Below are 17,617 nucleotides of genomic sequence, written 5' to 3' on the forward strand. Positions count from 1 at the left end.
TTATTAAGAACTTGGCATCTACATGTTAGAAATGGTTTCTTGTTCTGATTAACCCCTCCCAGCCCAGATACTCCTGGAGGAGTACAAGTAGATACTGGCAGAAAAGAACCAGACAGCCTTAAAAGTGTGAGGCCAGACATCTACAGAGTGAGAGAAGAGATAAGGGATGGTGAGAGATACAGAAGCCTCAGAAATGCTGGCCAGACAGGAAAGGCAAGACAAACCTCTGGAGTGATGGTGGCCTTTGTCTACACCCACCCCTGCCCCACCACCACAGAGGCTGTTGGTAGGGAGGATGTAAAAGGTAGTTTTTAGGGTGTGAAACAGCTTCCTTGTCTCTCTGAATAAAGTACTCACTGGCCTTTGTAGTAAGAGATCCATAAAACACCACATCTGGCTTGCAGAGCGTGTTCCAGATCATTTTTCTACAGAAGAGGATCCAATCGAGTTTGATCAAACATTAGAAGACGTGTGTGACTCAAAGAATCTCCAAAGAGTCAGTCTTACCATCCCCTCCTGCTCCAGAACACTGTCTGGCATCTCAAGCTTTTTCATGACAAAGCTGACCTGCAGCACTCAGGCAGAAACAACAGGCTCCTGTCTCACCCCGCTAACAGCCAACCGCTCCTGGGGTGGCACTGCTGAACCAGAGCAAGCAATATCAAAAGCATAAACAAACACGCTTGTGGTTTTCTACACTCCCAGAACTTACCGAGTAAGTTCATAACTGCATCTGATCCATTGGCTGTAAGTTGCCAAGTGGTCCTGATTGCCCTTAATGGCCAGCTATTGGCAAACACAGATTCTTCTATACAGCCTTAATGATTGACACTACTTCTCCAGCTACACATTGTGTTCCGTGTGTGCACGCCCACACACACACAGCACGGCTACAAAAGGGTTAAAGATGCCTTCAAGTTCAAAGAGGCCTTTAGGAAAGCAGAGGCAGAGAGCTAAGAAGACAAGAGTCACCATAGGCTGTTAGGTCAGACTCTAAGGCACCCAGGTGTGAAGGCTGAAGGAAGGCAGGACCTGAAGGTAGACTTGTGGAGCAGACTGAGGGACTGAGGCTCTCAGGAGCCATGCTGAGTTGAAGCCCCAGCGTGGCTGACTGCTCTCTGTCTGTCAGCCCTCTGTTTCATAGTACTCAGGTGGGTGTCTTACCCCCTCCTTGGTCTGGTGTATGCAGTAAGTTCTTGGGCCTGTTTTTTAAATAAGAGTTTTAGCCAGGCAGTGGTAGCACATGCCTTTAATCCCAGCACTTGGGAGGCAGAGGCAGGCAGATTTCTGAGTTCAAGGCCAGCCTGGTCTATAGAGTTCCAGGACAACCAGGACTACACAGAGAAACCCTGTCTCAAAAAAAAAAAAAAAAAAAAAATTAGAGTTTTTAATCTCTCCGTGTACTCATATGGTCTCAGTTTTTATTTTGTCTGAGACAGTCTCGCTATGTAGCCCTGACTAGCATGGGATTACTACGTAGATCAGGCTAGCCTTGAACTCACAGAGATCTGCCTGCCTCTCTGCCTCATGAGTGCTGAGACTAAAGGCCACCACAGCCAACCCACATGACCTCAAATTCACTTTGAGTTTATAGCTGGGGCTTGTCTCTGTGTCTGCACTCAAAATACAGCCTCCATCTGCTTGTAAATGGAGTCAGCCGGGGCAAGGCACTGTGGGAAGCCACCTTAGAGCAGAGTACAGGGTCCAGAGTTCAATCCCCATGGTCTGGTGTATGCAGTAAAAATGGGGGAGTGGACTGGAGAGATGGCTCAGCGGTTAAGAGCGCTGACTGCTTCTTCCAGAGGTCCCGAGTTCAATTCCCAGCAACCACATGGTGGCTCACAACCATCTGTAATGGGATCCAGTGTCCTCTTCTGGTGTGCCTGAAGACAGCTACAGTGTATTCATATACATAAAATAAATAAATAAATCTTTTTTTAAAAAGTGAGGGAGAGTGGTGGGGAGAGGGTGAGTCTCCTGGTCCTGATTTTTCATGTAACATTTATTGGAGGTGGCTTGTCATTTTTAGTTCTTTCTTTGATCTCTTTTGTGTTTACATGAATTTTTTTTTTTTAAAGCTACTGCCTCTGTGTAGCTTTGGGCTGTAGGGATGAAATCAAGAGTGAAGGGGGACTCCCAGTTTCCATGGAGGAGGGGGAGCCCCACTCAGGGACTCAGGTTTCAGCTGCAAACCATCCCTGTCCTGAAGAAAGAAATGTGTTTTCCTTTGAGTAAAGACAGTCAGCTCACAGTGGCAGTGACTTCATCTTCCAGGTAAGTCCAAGGTGAACCGGACTGACAAAAGGGTTTCATCAGTCTCTTTGGCTTGAGGACACTGTGTCTTCCTGCCCACCATTGCTAACTCTAGAGGGCCTGCCAGCCGTGTGCCCAGGCCTAACAAAAGCTTGCTTCGAACTAACAAATTGCCTTGCTCAGTGAAGTATTACTGTCATTCCCCTCCAGGCATGGATGCCCGGATCTGGGAGCCTTTCCTTTCACTCACACGGGAAAGAAGAGCACAAGGCCACACTGTGTCCTAGGGAACAAGGGAAGGGTTTGAAGGATTCTGTATTAGGAAGACTGAGTATGTTCTATGCTCACTATGTTCCGCGTGATCGGCAAGACTGCAAGAAATGAGCGCTGAATTCTATGACTGCCCCTGAGCTCAGCCAAGGAAGGCGCTCACAGGCAGTATGGGCTGACCGGACTCATAAATGTGGAAAGCTCAGAAAAAAACACAACCACTTCACGGGGCAGTAGAGCGTATTCCTGGCTATCTTGATTTTCACCACGCTAACATATTTACCGTTGAGTAACGTGGGCTCCAAAGCAGCAGGCTGCGAGTCTAAGGTTCTCCCTGACGGCTGGGCGGGCAGTGGAGAGTTACTCATGGCCTTGAGGAACCAGGTTTGCTGTTCTGTGCTCACAGTGGCAGGCTCCCACTCACCGGAAACTCCAGCTCCAAGCAGCGGATACTCTCTTCTGGCCTCTGCAGGCCCCAGGCACACATATGATCCATATACATACACATGCAGACAAACACTCATATACATAAAACAAAAATAAACACATCTTTAGAAAGAAAGAAAGAAAGAAAGAAAGAAAGAAAGAAAGAAAGAAAGAAAGAAAGAAGGAAAGAAGGAAAGAAACTCTTTTAAATTCTGCCCTATATCTCAAGCTAACAAACTCTCCCATCTCCCAGCCTGGGCACATAGACATTTCTGTGGCCTATTACAGGCAGGAAATTGTAAACCCAACAAACCAGGTCTCATAGAAGCACTTTGATTGTTCAAATCAAAGAAGGCTTTGTGGTTATAAATGGCTTCTTGCTTATTAAGAGGACAACGCAGCGCACCACCGCCCTTTGCAGTGTTTACTGGTCCTTTCTTGGGATTCCACAAACTTTAGTGCCTGGTGCTGTGTTGCTCACGTAGCTGAGGGCAGGTGTGAGTGACATAAAGAAATTAGCAATATTTGTGGTCCATGAAAATTCTTCCATGAGAGAATCCCCACCAAAAGGAAGCTACGGCCCACCTTCTACTCACATCCGCGCTGTCTCCAAGCAGGTAAGTGTGCTGCTCTGGGCCTGAAGACCATTAGAACTGACCAACATCACCTCCACTCCCACCACCTAGGTACCGCTTCCAGGCAGATCGCTTAACCCACTTCACAGGATCCTATGTTATAGCCCAGGCTATCCTTCAAATTGTGTTCTGTGAGCCTTAGTCTCCTGATTGTATGTACTGTAATCTCTACCTCTACTCCTCCCACTGCCCTCCCCTCTTCCCTCTCCCCCTTCTACTCCCCTCCCACACACACACACTGAAGTCCCTCTTTGATCTTCTAAACTCAATGACCAAGCTTTTCTTCACCTCATTCTGCAATCCCCACCTGGGATTACAGGCCCAGGAAACCATGTTTGGAAAGCCATGTATACTTAATGCTGATGAATCTTCAAGATGTTGTGGGGTAGGTAGTCAAAGCTCTAAGTTGAGAAGAGACAAAGTGTGGATCCAGGGTACCAAAGGGAGGAAGGGACCCTTGTGGGAAGATAATGAATCTTAGTTATCATTCCTATAACCAGCACCCATGGGGGATGAAGGTGTCACATCCCCAGGCTTACGGACAGGCCAAGAACTAAGGAAGCCATACAGAAGTAACTGGCTGGCTCTGAGCCCCTCTTCAGGCTGGGATTTCTTGGGGATCTACTAACCCATCCTTTCTCCAACTCACAGTTCTGCAGAGTCTCTCCATTAGTGACCGGCCTTCCAAAACCAGGAAGACAGCTTTTAAGAAAGATCAGGCTGGGAGAGGGTCAGGCTTAGGAAAGATTCAGCCCAAATGTGAAGTTAAATGGGAGAGCGCTGGTGCCCAGGCAGTCAGAAGGAACTGTGGCCTTCAGTGGGGAGGCCACACTTCCCTGACTGTGCCCTAGACTTGTAGAGTAGCTCCTCTTAGGGGCAGCACCTTTACCAGCAACAGATTACAGACATCTTAGCCCTGTGTAAGCAGGGTATTTTGCTTTGTTTTTAGTTTCACGTAGCTCAAGCTGGCCTCAAACTTGATGTGCAGCCAGCATTTCTCATTCTAGCATCATTGCTTGGGGTGTCTTTAGGGAATGAATGACACATTGTCTCTGAAGGCAACTTCAGCTTTATCAGTTGAGTAGAAGTTTCTAGACTTTCAATCAACCTGAAAGAGAGTCTGCTTTCTCAGACCCTCTTAATTTCCCTGTTCTTTCTGTCTTCCTCCCATGTCCCAGGCAGAAGAATGAGCACACCACAGACCCTTCCTATTAGGCAAGATGGGGTCGAATTCTCCAGGGCAATCAGATGATGGCTGGAGGGAGTCTGATAGTTGTTTGTTCAGCCACAGCTGGGTCACAAGGCTCTTACACAAGTGTGTGGCCTCAGCTTAGGCATGGTTTCCTTTAAGCCAGGATGATTCAGCATCTCTGGGAGGACCTCAGGGACACTCTCTTGCAGGCCCACCTCTGGCCCTTTGCAATCAGCATATAGATAACACCAGAAACAAGGCCAGACCTGATTCTGAGGCTGTCATGCCTCTGGGAAGACAAGCACATTGTTATTAATGCATAACCCCTAATTTAAGGTGGGGGTAGGGTGTCTATAGAGAAGTTAAGGAGAGAAAGTCATTGAGTTATTAGCCCAAGAAGTAACATGCATACACACATTTGACTGTACTCCCTCCCGAGACCTCATCAGACAGGCAATAAGGGAATTCAAAGAAGGAAAGCAAAAGAAGAAAGGAAAAGAAAAGAAACAAAATTTCACAAGAGCCAAAAAAACAAAAACAAAAAACAAAAACAAAAAAGCAGAAGAGAGAATGGCAGTTCTGAGATGAACAATGAAATCATAGCATATGGAAATAGCTCACAGGACAGAAAGGCCAAGACTCAGATGTCCTAGCTATGGGCACTGTGTCTGTCTAGCAGATCAGTGGACTTCCGCTCTGCCACACACAGTGTAAGGGGAGGCAGCATTAACCTATCTGATGTGCCTAAGTGCGAAAAGTTTCTACCCTGGTTTTGGAAAAAACGTGCAGAGACATTCAGCAACTTGAGTGATTCACAGAGAGCGTTTGAGCTTTAGAGGCACATTTCCAGAGACCACACTCTCAGAAATTAGGTTCTGAACCACACTAACCAGAAGTTAGGTTCCAAAATTTGGAGCTCTCAGGACATGTCACAGGAAGGACCGAGATGTGGTCAAAAGAGAACTAGTAGAAAGTCTAGAGGGAGCATGACCCTCAGGCCATCCTCTCACTTCATTCCAGCAGCAGCAACTGCCCCTCTGTCACTGAGCAGAACGCTATTGGTTTCTTCTCTGGTGGCCATGCCCATAGGGAGCACAGAGGAAGTTTAGCATGAGAAACTGGAGAAGTGAGAGGAAGACCATGAACTGATTGATCAGAGGCTGTTGGGACCTTTCCGGCTTAGCTCTCATGTCTGACAGAAAGCACGTGTGCCCCACACCAAGTCTGGGATCCTGATCAGGTGAAGGTCAACACTGGAATTTAAAGGTCCCCAGATGACAAGCCTTTTCCATGTCCACAGTATTTTCCCCATTCCCTCCTTCATTTTTAATACAGAAAAATTAGAAAAATATGTAAGTATCAAAATGACATCAAACTTCTTAATGACAATAACACTGAACTCCAAAGGATGATATCAGAAGGCCTTCAAAATTCTATGGACAATGTAAACAGTAAGCCTGCATTAAAATCCACAAGATAAGATACAGATAGAGCCAAAGTCTATGTTGGTATGCTAATAATCAAATGGCTAAGTTTGAAGAGAAAGGGACTGCTCTACCATACAAGAAAATGCCAATTCATAAATGTAAAAGGAATGAAGGGAACAGAAAGCCGCCTTAGAATATTCTAGTAATAACTATTGTAGGTAAGATTCATCAATGGATGCTTAAAATTATATGGTGAAAGTTTTAGATAAACTGAATGTTTGTACAATCTTAAAGTCTGTTCAGCAACACCTACCGTTGGCAGAAATAATATAAGCCAGGTATAGTGGTATACACCTACAGTCTCACCATTTGGAAAGAGGAGGTATGAAGATGAGGAGTTCAAGGTCATCCTTGGCTACATAGCAAGTTTGAGGCTAGCTTGGGCTATATGAGGCCTTGTCTCAAAAACAAACAAACAAATAAAACAAAACAAAATGTGGTTATGGTAAATCCACCAGGCATGGCCATGCAGACACAGTCTGTAAGCCAACTGAAAGTCTTCATTCCAGCTGGCTGGACTACACTCAGGTATTCAGAACCTAAGAGTAGTCCTGGGATTAGAGTAAAGGGTTTATAAAGGCAAAAACCATATCCTGGTATCTCACTCTATAGCTGCAGGGGGAGGATTGCTCAAGCAGGCAGTTTAACAGAAGCTAAGGTAAGCAGTTAGCTGGGGCATCTGGACCTTGAGTTCCTAGAATAGTTGTGTAATTTCCCACAGGATTCTCTATCAAGGAAATAACATCTACTTAAAACTTAAAGTTCCCTCAGCAAGAGTACAGGATGAAGAAACCTCCTCACTATCTTGCCCTGTTACAGGTTATAGGGGAAATGCAGAAACCACTTTAGCATGTTATTAAGTGTGGTTCCTTGGAAAGCAAGACTACCTTCCACACTATGCTGCCATCAGGCGTTGGGCTTGCAGGAAGCACCTATACACTGCCCAGGGAGTGGCAGGATACAGCCTAAGATGGGACCCCAGCCTGCGTGAGAAACAATACAGGCTGAGGCCAAAGCTGGGGTTCCCTAACTCCTGGGCATCCAGTCACCACTGGAAACTGCATAGAGTCCAGAAGGGAGCTCCCCCCACCCACCCCACAGGCCTGTGAGGATTACTGGGGGTCTGGGAGAGGGAGAAATCTCCCACATAGCTTAGCAGTGGTGATTGAGACTTAGGCTGCAGCTTTGTGCACAAAGGCTTCCCCACAGCCCCCACAGTGCTTCGTGATGAGAGAGACAGTCCTTGCTCGTCCATACTACTTATTCACTGTTCACCATGGAAAATGGGTACAAACGACTTCCTCAGGGTGGACCAGAGATTAAATACCTTTTGCAGGAAGGAATGTCTGGGGAAGGAAGCTTATTGGCTAAAACCTCAGGGCCTCTAGATACCTCATTAGCATGGAGAACTCTGTTCTATGCTGGTCACATTCTTTATATGGGGAGTTGTGTTCACATGTTCCAGGCCAGGAATCTGGTTGGGAGCAGGTGAAACACCTACCGTCCTCAGGTAGGTGCCAGGGTTTCTGACCCTCCCTAAACCTCACCAAGTCTCCTGGCATGGTCCACTGCCCCACAATTCAGCTCAGAACCACTAGCATCAGTAAAAGAAATAGCTTTCACCTTACAGGAATGGAAGGCATTACTATGGAGCCAAATATGAGTGACCATGGTCCAAAACCACAAATGTTCATCTCCCAAAATACCATGCTCCAATGAGGTAGCAATTTCACGAACTTTTTATGATAACGGGGGAAAAAAGCCATAAATCAAGACACTTTCCAAATACATTTATGGATATGACAAGTAGCTGGGTTATAGCAAGCTAGGAAAACTGTTATAGGCCTTGGATACTGTGTGACAACACCCTTAGCCCTTTAGTTGGTGGGAAACTAAGTTTTGCTAATACATTCTAAAAGGTTTTTTATCTCTTTGTCAGGATGTTAAGTCTAGCTTTATCTGTTACTCATGGGATGCTAAATCTAATATGAAACAGGGTAAGGAATGGCTGTCTGTTTACTTAGTTAGAGATGGCCCGAGAGAAATTCTAGTTTGGATTCTAGACCAGTAGCATACCACCCTCCCCACATCCTGAAGTCCTTCTCAGTCAACTGGACTTTGCAGACACAGCAACTATCTGGGATTTCCCTTCACTCCAGTAGCCAGTCTCATAGGCTTCATACCTCCCTGATTTGATGCACAGACAAAGGCATTGGTGGTATACCTAAATCTGACTTGCGACTGATCATAAGGAAAACCTCAGATAAATCCAAACTCAGCAGCATTCCGCAGAATGTCAACGTCATGAGAAACAAAGAAAGACCAAGGACCCAGCAGCTACATGCAACATAGAATCCTGGAAAAATGGGATGACATTGTTGGGGAGACACTGGTGAAACCTAATTTGCAGTGCAGGAAAGCACAGTGCATGAAAGTTGATTTCCTACTTTGAACAATATGTGCCTATATGAGATGCCAACATGGAGAGCAGATGGGTAAAGCCATAGGGTAGAACTCTACATAGCTTGACTCCTCCTCTGAGAGTCTAAAATCACTTCAAAGTAAGAACACATACACACAGCCTAATGAAGAATTATTTCCAGACAACAATTTTATATCTAATCAAACTATAAATCCACTTTGGAGACAGAACGGTGAAAGCTTTCAGATGTGAAAGGTCAGCCTGCCTCCATCTCAGGCTTAAAAGCTATAGTAAAGACAAATGAGGTTTATTCCAGTTTATGATTAAAACTCTGTTTCTTAAGGATAGCCCAACCTTAATACAAATGGTTCTGTACTGCCTGTTCCAGGGAATGACAGCCATATCTTTGTTTCAAAAAAGTGTAGCCATCTTGTAACCTTACCTTTGTTTCAAACCGTTGTCATGACTACCTTATGCCCACCTTGCAATCGTGCCTTTGTTTTAGGAGGTGGTTGTGACTGACTTGTTATGCTATGTTCTGCTCCGGGAATTCCGTCTAGTTCTAAATACCCCATTTGGAAACCCCCTCTCCCTGACCTATAAAAACTTTGTCTTCTTCATGTCCAAAGCTGACCTCTTGAACTCTGCCTCAGGGGAGAGGCAGCCCAAATTAAAAACAAAACAAAGAAACAAAAAAACCTTGCTTTAATTAATTGCTTGGTTTAATTAATTTGGCCAATTAATTTGGTCAATGATCTTTCTCCTCCCATCTTTGGGATTAACAGTCACATGCTTTCATACTTCCTCAAAAGAATAAGCCAAGGTGGATTTATTGATCAAGGTAACACGGAAGTCATCACTAGAGAAGTCAACGTATTTCCAGAACAGTCCTACGCAGAAACCCCAGAGTACAGTGTGGATGCAAACAGGAGAACTAATGTTTCCTCAAAAGGCTTCTAGCCTATCAAACACTGGCTTATTTAACTATACCTGTAAAAATTTTCAGCTTGGTTTTTAAAAAATGTATGTTAAGAGCTGAGATTGTAAGAGGGAGCCACTAACTCAGTTGACTTTTTTCCCAAAGTAAGGGCTCTTCCCTCAGCCCAAGGCTTCAGTTTTAATAGAGTTTGGAGTTGCATTATAGATAAGTAGGTAGAAAACTAAGCAGGAAAAAAAGAGAGAGAAAATTATAACCTGGGGGGGATAGCACTAAAAAGAAATGTGACCCCACTGCCCTAAATTAAGCTCAGTTGTAAACAACATTTGCATAGTCCTAAGAATGTGAACAGCAAGTACTCGGTTAACCTATTTTGGGAGAAGGGGAAAAAGGAAGTGTCTGTTACCGGAGGAATGAGAGTTAACTCTTGTTTTCCCAAGTAACAAGGAGCCACTGTGTGGGGGCCGAGGGGGAGGATCCTCAGCCAGAAGGTGAGCGAGCGGGCCTCGGGGTATCTCTCTGTGCAGTGACGGTGATGATGGCTGTAAAGGTGATCATTTAAGGGACTGTGATTTCCTGCAGCCATAGCAAACCAGTGGGGACTGAACGGCAGCCAGTGTGGAGTGGGTACAGGCCGAGCAGATGGGCCAGACTGGGCTGGCTCAGGAAGAGATGGGCTCAAGTTCCATGTCAGCAGGAGTCAGGCCAGCTCCATGCCATCTGGGGTAGAGTGCAGCCACAAGTCAAAGCAGGTGACACCATCATGAGGTGGCAGTGTCCTGGTTCTGTGAAACCTGTAAGCAGTCTTAAAGGATGTGGGTGACTGGGAAGCAGGTTCCAGGTTCCAGCAAGATTTTTTTTTTTCCCACTGCAGGACACATCAGAGCCTTTGATGGGAGGATGGTCATAGACACCTTAAGACATGGCAGTCGGGGATGGAAATAATGCAGTGTTGAACATCCCACGAGAGAGACTCCATAGAGAGCAAAACACTGCACCAGAGAACTGACAACACTCTCTAGCTGAGAGCTAAGGCATGGTGCCTGGCATTAGCAGCAAAGGAATCAGCATTCTGTTTTGTTTTGTTCAGGTGCTGAGCAAGAGCTCTGCCAGCCTCGGAGCATCCCCAGATCTGTATTCTGATGCCTTCACTACCAGCCACGAACACTTTCTCCAGCTGGTGGGGTCTAATTCAGGCTTCAGTGCCAACAGACAAATGTTGTGAGGTTTGCCACAAGATGAGGACTACATGTAGGACTACAAACGGGGCAGCTAGTGCAGCCATCCAGCAGGGAGGTGGGATCCAGGGACCTCACAGAACTGTGGTGCTCACAGACCCACACAAAACCAAGATTAAACCCACAGAGCCCTTCACCAGCCTGGAAATGATGGGGGCAACTGTAAAAGAGACGGTGTGGGGTGTGAAATGTGGGGTTACTACCTGTCTCCCACTCCCTCTCTTCAGGGCTTTCCCTTCAGTTTCCAGGTTCTATGGGCCTCTAGTGGGTGGGGTTTCCTGGGGTTTCCTGGGACACTTCTCCATCCAGCTGGGGAAGTCCCACTTGCCTGACTCCTGACAGGATAGACTCTTCAGAGAAGCTAACAAAGGAGGCTGACAAGATGGTTCAGTGGGTAGTGCCTGTCCCAAAAGCATGAGAACCTGTGTGTGGATCCCTAGCACGCACACAGAAAAGCAGCATGCTTTACCAAAGCTGCATGTGCTCCTAATGGCCGAGCACCTCTCCAGCCCAATCCACAGAGTTCCCTATTCCCATTTTCTGCTCTCTAACGTGCTCTCTCTGAAGTACTGGCTTTCCACCAACGGTTCTAGCAACTCCTGTCCTAGGCCTGTGAACCCAGCATGCTTGCTAATTACCATGTTACTAAAATGCACTGTCCTACTGATTAGCCCACACTTAAAACCTTATCCTCCTCCCTTACAGTTTCCCTCAACTTTAGCTTTCTACCCTGGCATAAGAAGCCAAGATCCTTGTCCATTGGCTATTATCTTAGTCAGGGTTTCTATTCCTGCACAAACATCATGACCAAGAAGCAAGTTGGGGAGGAAAAGGTTTATTCAGCTTACATGTCCACATTGCTGTTCATCACCAAAGGAAGTCAGGACTGGAACTCAAGCAGGTCAGGAAGCAGGAGCTGAAGCAGAGGCCATGGAGGGATGTTCCTTACTGGCTTGCTTCCCCTGGCTTTCTCAGCTTACTTTCTTATAGAACCCAAGACCACTAGCCCAGAGATGGCACCACCCACAATGGGACCTCCCACCCTTGATCACTAATTGAGAAAATGCCCCACAGCTGGATCTCATGGAGGCATTTCCTCACCTGAAGCTCCTTTCTCTGTGATAACTCCAGCTTGTGTCAAGTTGACACAAAACCAGCCAGTACAGCTACTTTGGAGTGTATCTATTGGATAGAAATGTAGATGCCACCCAAGTATTTTGTGGAGAACACAAAGTGAGCAAGGTAGCCAATGAGACCCTTCAGGGCCTTCAACACACCATCACAGGCCTTCAACACACCATCACAGGCTAGCTCTTTCTCCCTCTGGTCTGAACAGGAAGAGATAAACTCTTCCAGAATAAGGCCTGGTGTTTCATAAGCACCCCCATACTATGTGGCATTTTGTCAGCAGGTTGCTATCAGCTGGGATAAATTGGTTGTCATCTGGAATTTCTTTGAGGGATGCCCTTGTCTTCAGCCTGGGCTTATCCAATTCTTCTGGGAGCAAGTAAGGAAGGGAGGAAGGGAAGGAAGGAAAGGAGGAAGGGAAGGAAGGGAGGGAGGGAGAGTGTCAGAAAAGGTGTCTGTAACCTGCAGGGCTTTCTGGAGTCCCTCTCCATTACCACTGAGTCCTGGGTTTCAGCTCTCAACTTGACAAATGTGTCTGGCCCATCTGTGTCGGACTCTGGGTTCTGTGTAGCTATCTTTGGGTTCCTCAGTCTTGCTGGCGTCCGTCTGTATTTCAGTGCTACATAGCAGGAATGGGAGCCACCTGCCTGGGCCCAGCTTCTGCTTCTTGGTCCCCACAAAAGTAATGATGAAGGTGACTCCCCTGGGCCAGAGCATCATAAAGTCTCTGAGAGATGAGTCCCCCTCTTGGTCCCGTCCAGTTTCCATGAATGATATCTTACCTGTGGTGGTTCTTCAGGGATGGTTAGGTTGGGGGAACCCAGGGCCAGGCAAGGAGGCTCACACAGTTAAGGATTCTCTCTCCTGGATTTAGGACTGTCCCTTGGTCCTCTCCTGGCTGGAACAGAGAGCCGCTGACCCCTCACCCCTTTATGGTTGTTCTGAGATGTCCCCCTCTCATGAAGACAGTGATGATGGAGAATACGCAGGGCATGTTCTGTGGGCTGACTGAAAGTAATTGAGCTGAAGCAGGAAAGGCACTGCAGTGAGGGTTTTTAACGTGGTCATCCTCACTGGAGCACATGCTAAGCACTGTACCAACCGTTCCGCTGGAGGCTAAGAGGCACGGAAACACACCTCCTGCAGGATCTCCATGGCAGAGTGCTTCCAATCCAGTCCTGCTGAGCACACAGCTAGGCTCCAGCTCCATGGCAGCGAGGCTACAGATCCTCCCTCCCCGTACCCATGGCATCAGGCAAGCCTCTTAGCTTTCCTTGCCAAGTTCTTTGGTAGAATAAGATAATCGTCCTTGGGGTTCATGGGATTAATGAGGGCTGGACAATACAGCGAACAGAAGTGCTTTGAAGAGGGACAGATCTGTGCTGGGCACTAACAACAGTCAGGCTTTCTTTCCTTGGACGCCTGCCAACTTGGCATCTCAAATCCACCCCCTTTCCTTCCTCCGTTTACTAACTGCCTTAAAAATGGAGAAGGCAAATGAATGGTTGAATGTGTGGCTTTTACAATGAGCACCCTACACCCAAACCCAAGAGTGTTAGGGGAAAGGCCCAGGGTCTGGAGATTTTTGAACTCAGACCTTGAAAGAATCGATGTCCTCAGATCTCACTGTTCTACCCTCCCCCAGCCTTGCCCTAAAAACTCCAGCTGCTAAAAATACCCTGGCCACCTGCTGCCCAGGGAGACAGTAAATCACAGACCTCCTAGCACTAAAGTCCCAGCCAGGCCTGGTTCAAGGTGGCCCCAGGCACAAACCCATGAAGTCATGGTCTCTTTCCCCACCCAGGCTGCTACCAGCAGCGTTCCTTACTGTCCAGGAGGCTACAGGCAGAAGGGCAATGCCCAGAGCCAGAGGGACCAGCTTGAACTTTCTGGAACCAAAGTGCCGAGTGGGTGTGGGGCAATCTGGAAAGGGCTGCTGGGGAAGGAGGCTCCAGGGAAACGAGCAAGCAACTGCTTTACTGTGTTAGAATAAGGTCTGCACGGCCACACATTGCCATTCTGCATGTCTTCCTATCCCAAAGCCACCAGATGGCGCTGTGAGCAAAGAACACATGAATCTGTGGCCTTATTCCCTGGATGGGAAGGGAGATAGCTCTTGCTTGACCTAGGCACCCAGTGGCACATGGGAGAAATTTACTGTCTCCAGTTCTAATTAAATCAATCTCTCTTTCTCTCTCTCTCCCTCCCTCCCTCCATCCATCCATCCCTCCTTCCTTCCCTCCTTCCCTCCCTCCCTCCCTCCCCCCTCTCTCTTTCACACACACACACACACACACACACACTCCTCTAAACCAAAACATAGGCAAGAAAATGTCAAAGGTCAATTTTCACTTTCATTCTTTATTTTTGTTTGTTTGCTTTTTTTTTTTTCCGAGACAAGGTTTCTCTGTGTAGCCCTGGCTGTCCTGGAACTCACTCTGTAGACCAGGCTGGCCTTGAACTCAGAAATCCGCCTGCCTCTGCCTCCCAAGTGCTGGGATTAAAGTGTGCACCACCACTGCCTGGAAGTGATTTCATTTTTAACACAGGACCACAGGCAAGCAATGAGAGGCAAATTAAATTTTAATGGACCTTTCAGTAAAAGACTTCATCAATAAAGACAGTTGTGGGGACAAGTGTGGATTATACTTGAAAATGTGGGGAGTCCTGAGAGTTTTCTAGAAAGCCATGTTATTACAAGTAACTGATATCACACCAGTGGGTGGCGGCACATGCAGAAACAGGCAGACACCTGAGTTCAAGGCCAGCCTGGTCTATAGAGTGAGTTCCAGGACAGCCAGGGCTACACATAGAAACCCTGTCTGGAAAAACAAAACCAACCAACCAAGTAACCAACCAAAAACAATTAAAAGACAAGAAACTGCTGTCACTCAACTGCATGGTCCAATCAGTAAACTATAAAAACAGGACAGCACATAAGCACCAAGCCAAGTGATGGAATTAAGGGCTATCAAGTGTAATAAATAGAATCACATGATTAGAAATTATATTGTGGTGGTTTGAATGAGAATGATCCTCATGGGCTCGTTTTCGAATGCTTGGTCCCCAGTCGGAGGACCTACTTGGGAAGGATTAGGAGTGTGACCATGTTGGAGGAGGACTGACTGCCCTTAAGGTTTCAAAGGTCCGGGCTATTCTCGGTGTGTTATTTCTTCTCTCTGCCTCACATGGATCATGATGCAAGCTCTCAGCTACTGCACAAGTGCTCGAGGACCATACTTGCCTGCCTGCCTCTGACCACGAGCCTCCAATGAGATGCTTCCTTTTATAAGTTGCCTTGGTCATGGTGTTCTGTCATGACAGGAGAAAAGTAACTAAGAAACACAGGTTAAATTTTTTGTTTGCTTGTTTATTTGGTTTTTCGAGACAGGGTTTCTCTGTGTAGCCCTGGCTGTCCTGGAACTCACTCTGTAGACCAGGCTAGCCTTGAACTCTGAAATCTGCCTGCCTCTGCCTCCCAAGTGCTGGGATTAAAGGTGTGGCACCACCACCACCAGGCAGGTTAAATTTTTTTTTAAGTGGAGAGCTTGCCTTCAACTGATTTCCAGACCTTTTATGTTCTTGGGAATGCATCTAATATTCTGTGAGATACTTGCTGTAGGAGTAGAAAGACCATATTTTTTTACCATTTCCGTTTTGAAGGCACAGTTGGCTCTGAACTGGAGCTTCTTCTGCCTCAGCCTTAATTACCACCCTGCTGGGAGGAACACTTTTAAGTGGACTTTGACCTGATTCACTGGTGCTCTAACCTTGAGTCCCTCCAATTGCTTGTGGGTACACTGGACTTTTATACACAAATCTAGAATTCCATGTGCACCCTTGGAAAGCTCTTGTGTTAGTTGGAAAGGTGGGTATACAAAAATTACTATTGACATCCGCTCAGGGCCATTTAAGCGACAGAGACACAGACATTTAAGCGACAGAGACACAGAAGTGACCAAGGTACAGCTTCAGGCAGAGAGGGGATCGAACCAGGACCTAACTGCAGGACAATGGTCACACTGCAGTCTCTCTTCCAGAGTTGGCAAGAGACCATCTAAACACTTTCAAGTAACGGTCTACTTCCTCCAATTACATAAACATCTGAGGAAACTGGCTTTACAAGTCAAGGATGATTACTACCAACTGTCTGGGCTGTATCTTACCTCACTACTGGGATGCCTAGAGCAGATGGCATGCCACTTAGGGGAGGCAAAAACAGTCTGCAATAGGGAGCCCATGTTTTCCTGGGTGGGAAACAGCAGAGTCTGGGATGATTGCTGTGGTTCCAAGTCTCCTGTGTACAAAGGCGCCACTGCTGTACCACTGGGAGTCTGGAATGGGGGTCCCCAGTCCATGGTTCCCCTCAGGACCTCCATGAGCCAAGCAGGAAAGGAGAAGTCAAAGCTCTGCCTGGGGGCTGAGCCCAGTTTGGTTCCGAGTGAGTGTCCAGAGTGTGGAGGGGCTGGAAGAGAGAAGGCCTTCCTTGGGAGTTTTAGGCACAGCTCTTTATGCCAAAGGCCTCCTCCATGATCTTTGATACAGAGACAGTCCTTGCTTGTTCAAACTGCTTTATTGAATGGTAGATGTGAATGCATACCCCTTACTCAGGGTGAACCAGAGATTAAATATCTTTTGCAGGAAAGGACGCCAGGAAGGGGAAGCTCATTGGCTGAACACACTAGGGGTCTATCTCATTAGCATGGAGAACTCCAGGTTTTATGCTACGTGACTGATTGTCATGGTCCTCTCAGTAGAATCTGATAGGATTCCATGTTCTAGAGCAGGTAGAGTTAGGCAGGGAGCTGGCCCTGAAAGGCTGAGAATTTTAGAATTTTAAAATAACAGCATTTAATAGAAATGTATCAATAGAAATGTATGGTGTATAACCTTGACCTAAAAGGACATGGAGAGCTACTGTAGCCAGCCAGGAATGTAGACTGGCCAGTTCCAGGAACCTGGCTAACTCAGAGCCTCAGGGCTCTGGTTCCCGATACCTGCCCCTCCTGATTGATCCACAATGAGGACTGAACTAGGAATGAAGGTCTACTGGTTTATGAGGCTCTCCACCCTGCCCACAGACAGATGAAGATTACATTCCTAGAAGGAATATGTTCCCCTCCCTAACTGACTGATTACCTTGGGTTGGGTCCCTCTGAAATTTTCCAGTGTTTTTTGTTATGTTTCCTTGGTAACCCCCTCACCCTCCCCCCCAGTTTGTGATTTTTCCCTTTAAATACCCCTCACTTCTTATGTTCAGGGTCGAACTCCTCTGGCCTGCAAGGTTACGAGATCGACCCCGGTACCGGCCTATCCCCAATAAACCTTGTGCACTTGCAGCAAGTTCGGTCTCTCGTGACTTATTGGGTGGTCGCATCATCCCAAGGCTTGAGTGAGGGTCTCCCTAGCTCTGGGGGTCTTTCAGCCCCACTCGTACCATACTCAATTCTGAGACTCACGGAGTTTGTGCTCACTCAACCTTACCAGTTCTTCTGTCTGGTGGCACAGTCCACTTGCCCCACAACCCATCAGCTTCTGCTATGAGCACACATTCCTCAAAAGTGAAGGCCTTTTCTTGTTTTTTGGTTGGTTGGTTGGTTGATTTATTTTTTCTTTTTCTTTTTTCTTT

Source organism: Mastomys coucha, unplaced genomic scaffold, assembly GCF_008632895.1.
Source record: "Mastomys coucha isolate ucsf_1 unplaced genomic scaffold, UCSF_Mcou_1 pScaffold9, whole genome shotgun sequence".
NCBI classification, from domain to species: Eukaryota; Metazoa; Chordata; class Mammalia; order Rodentia; family Muridae; genus Mastomys; species Mastomys coucha.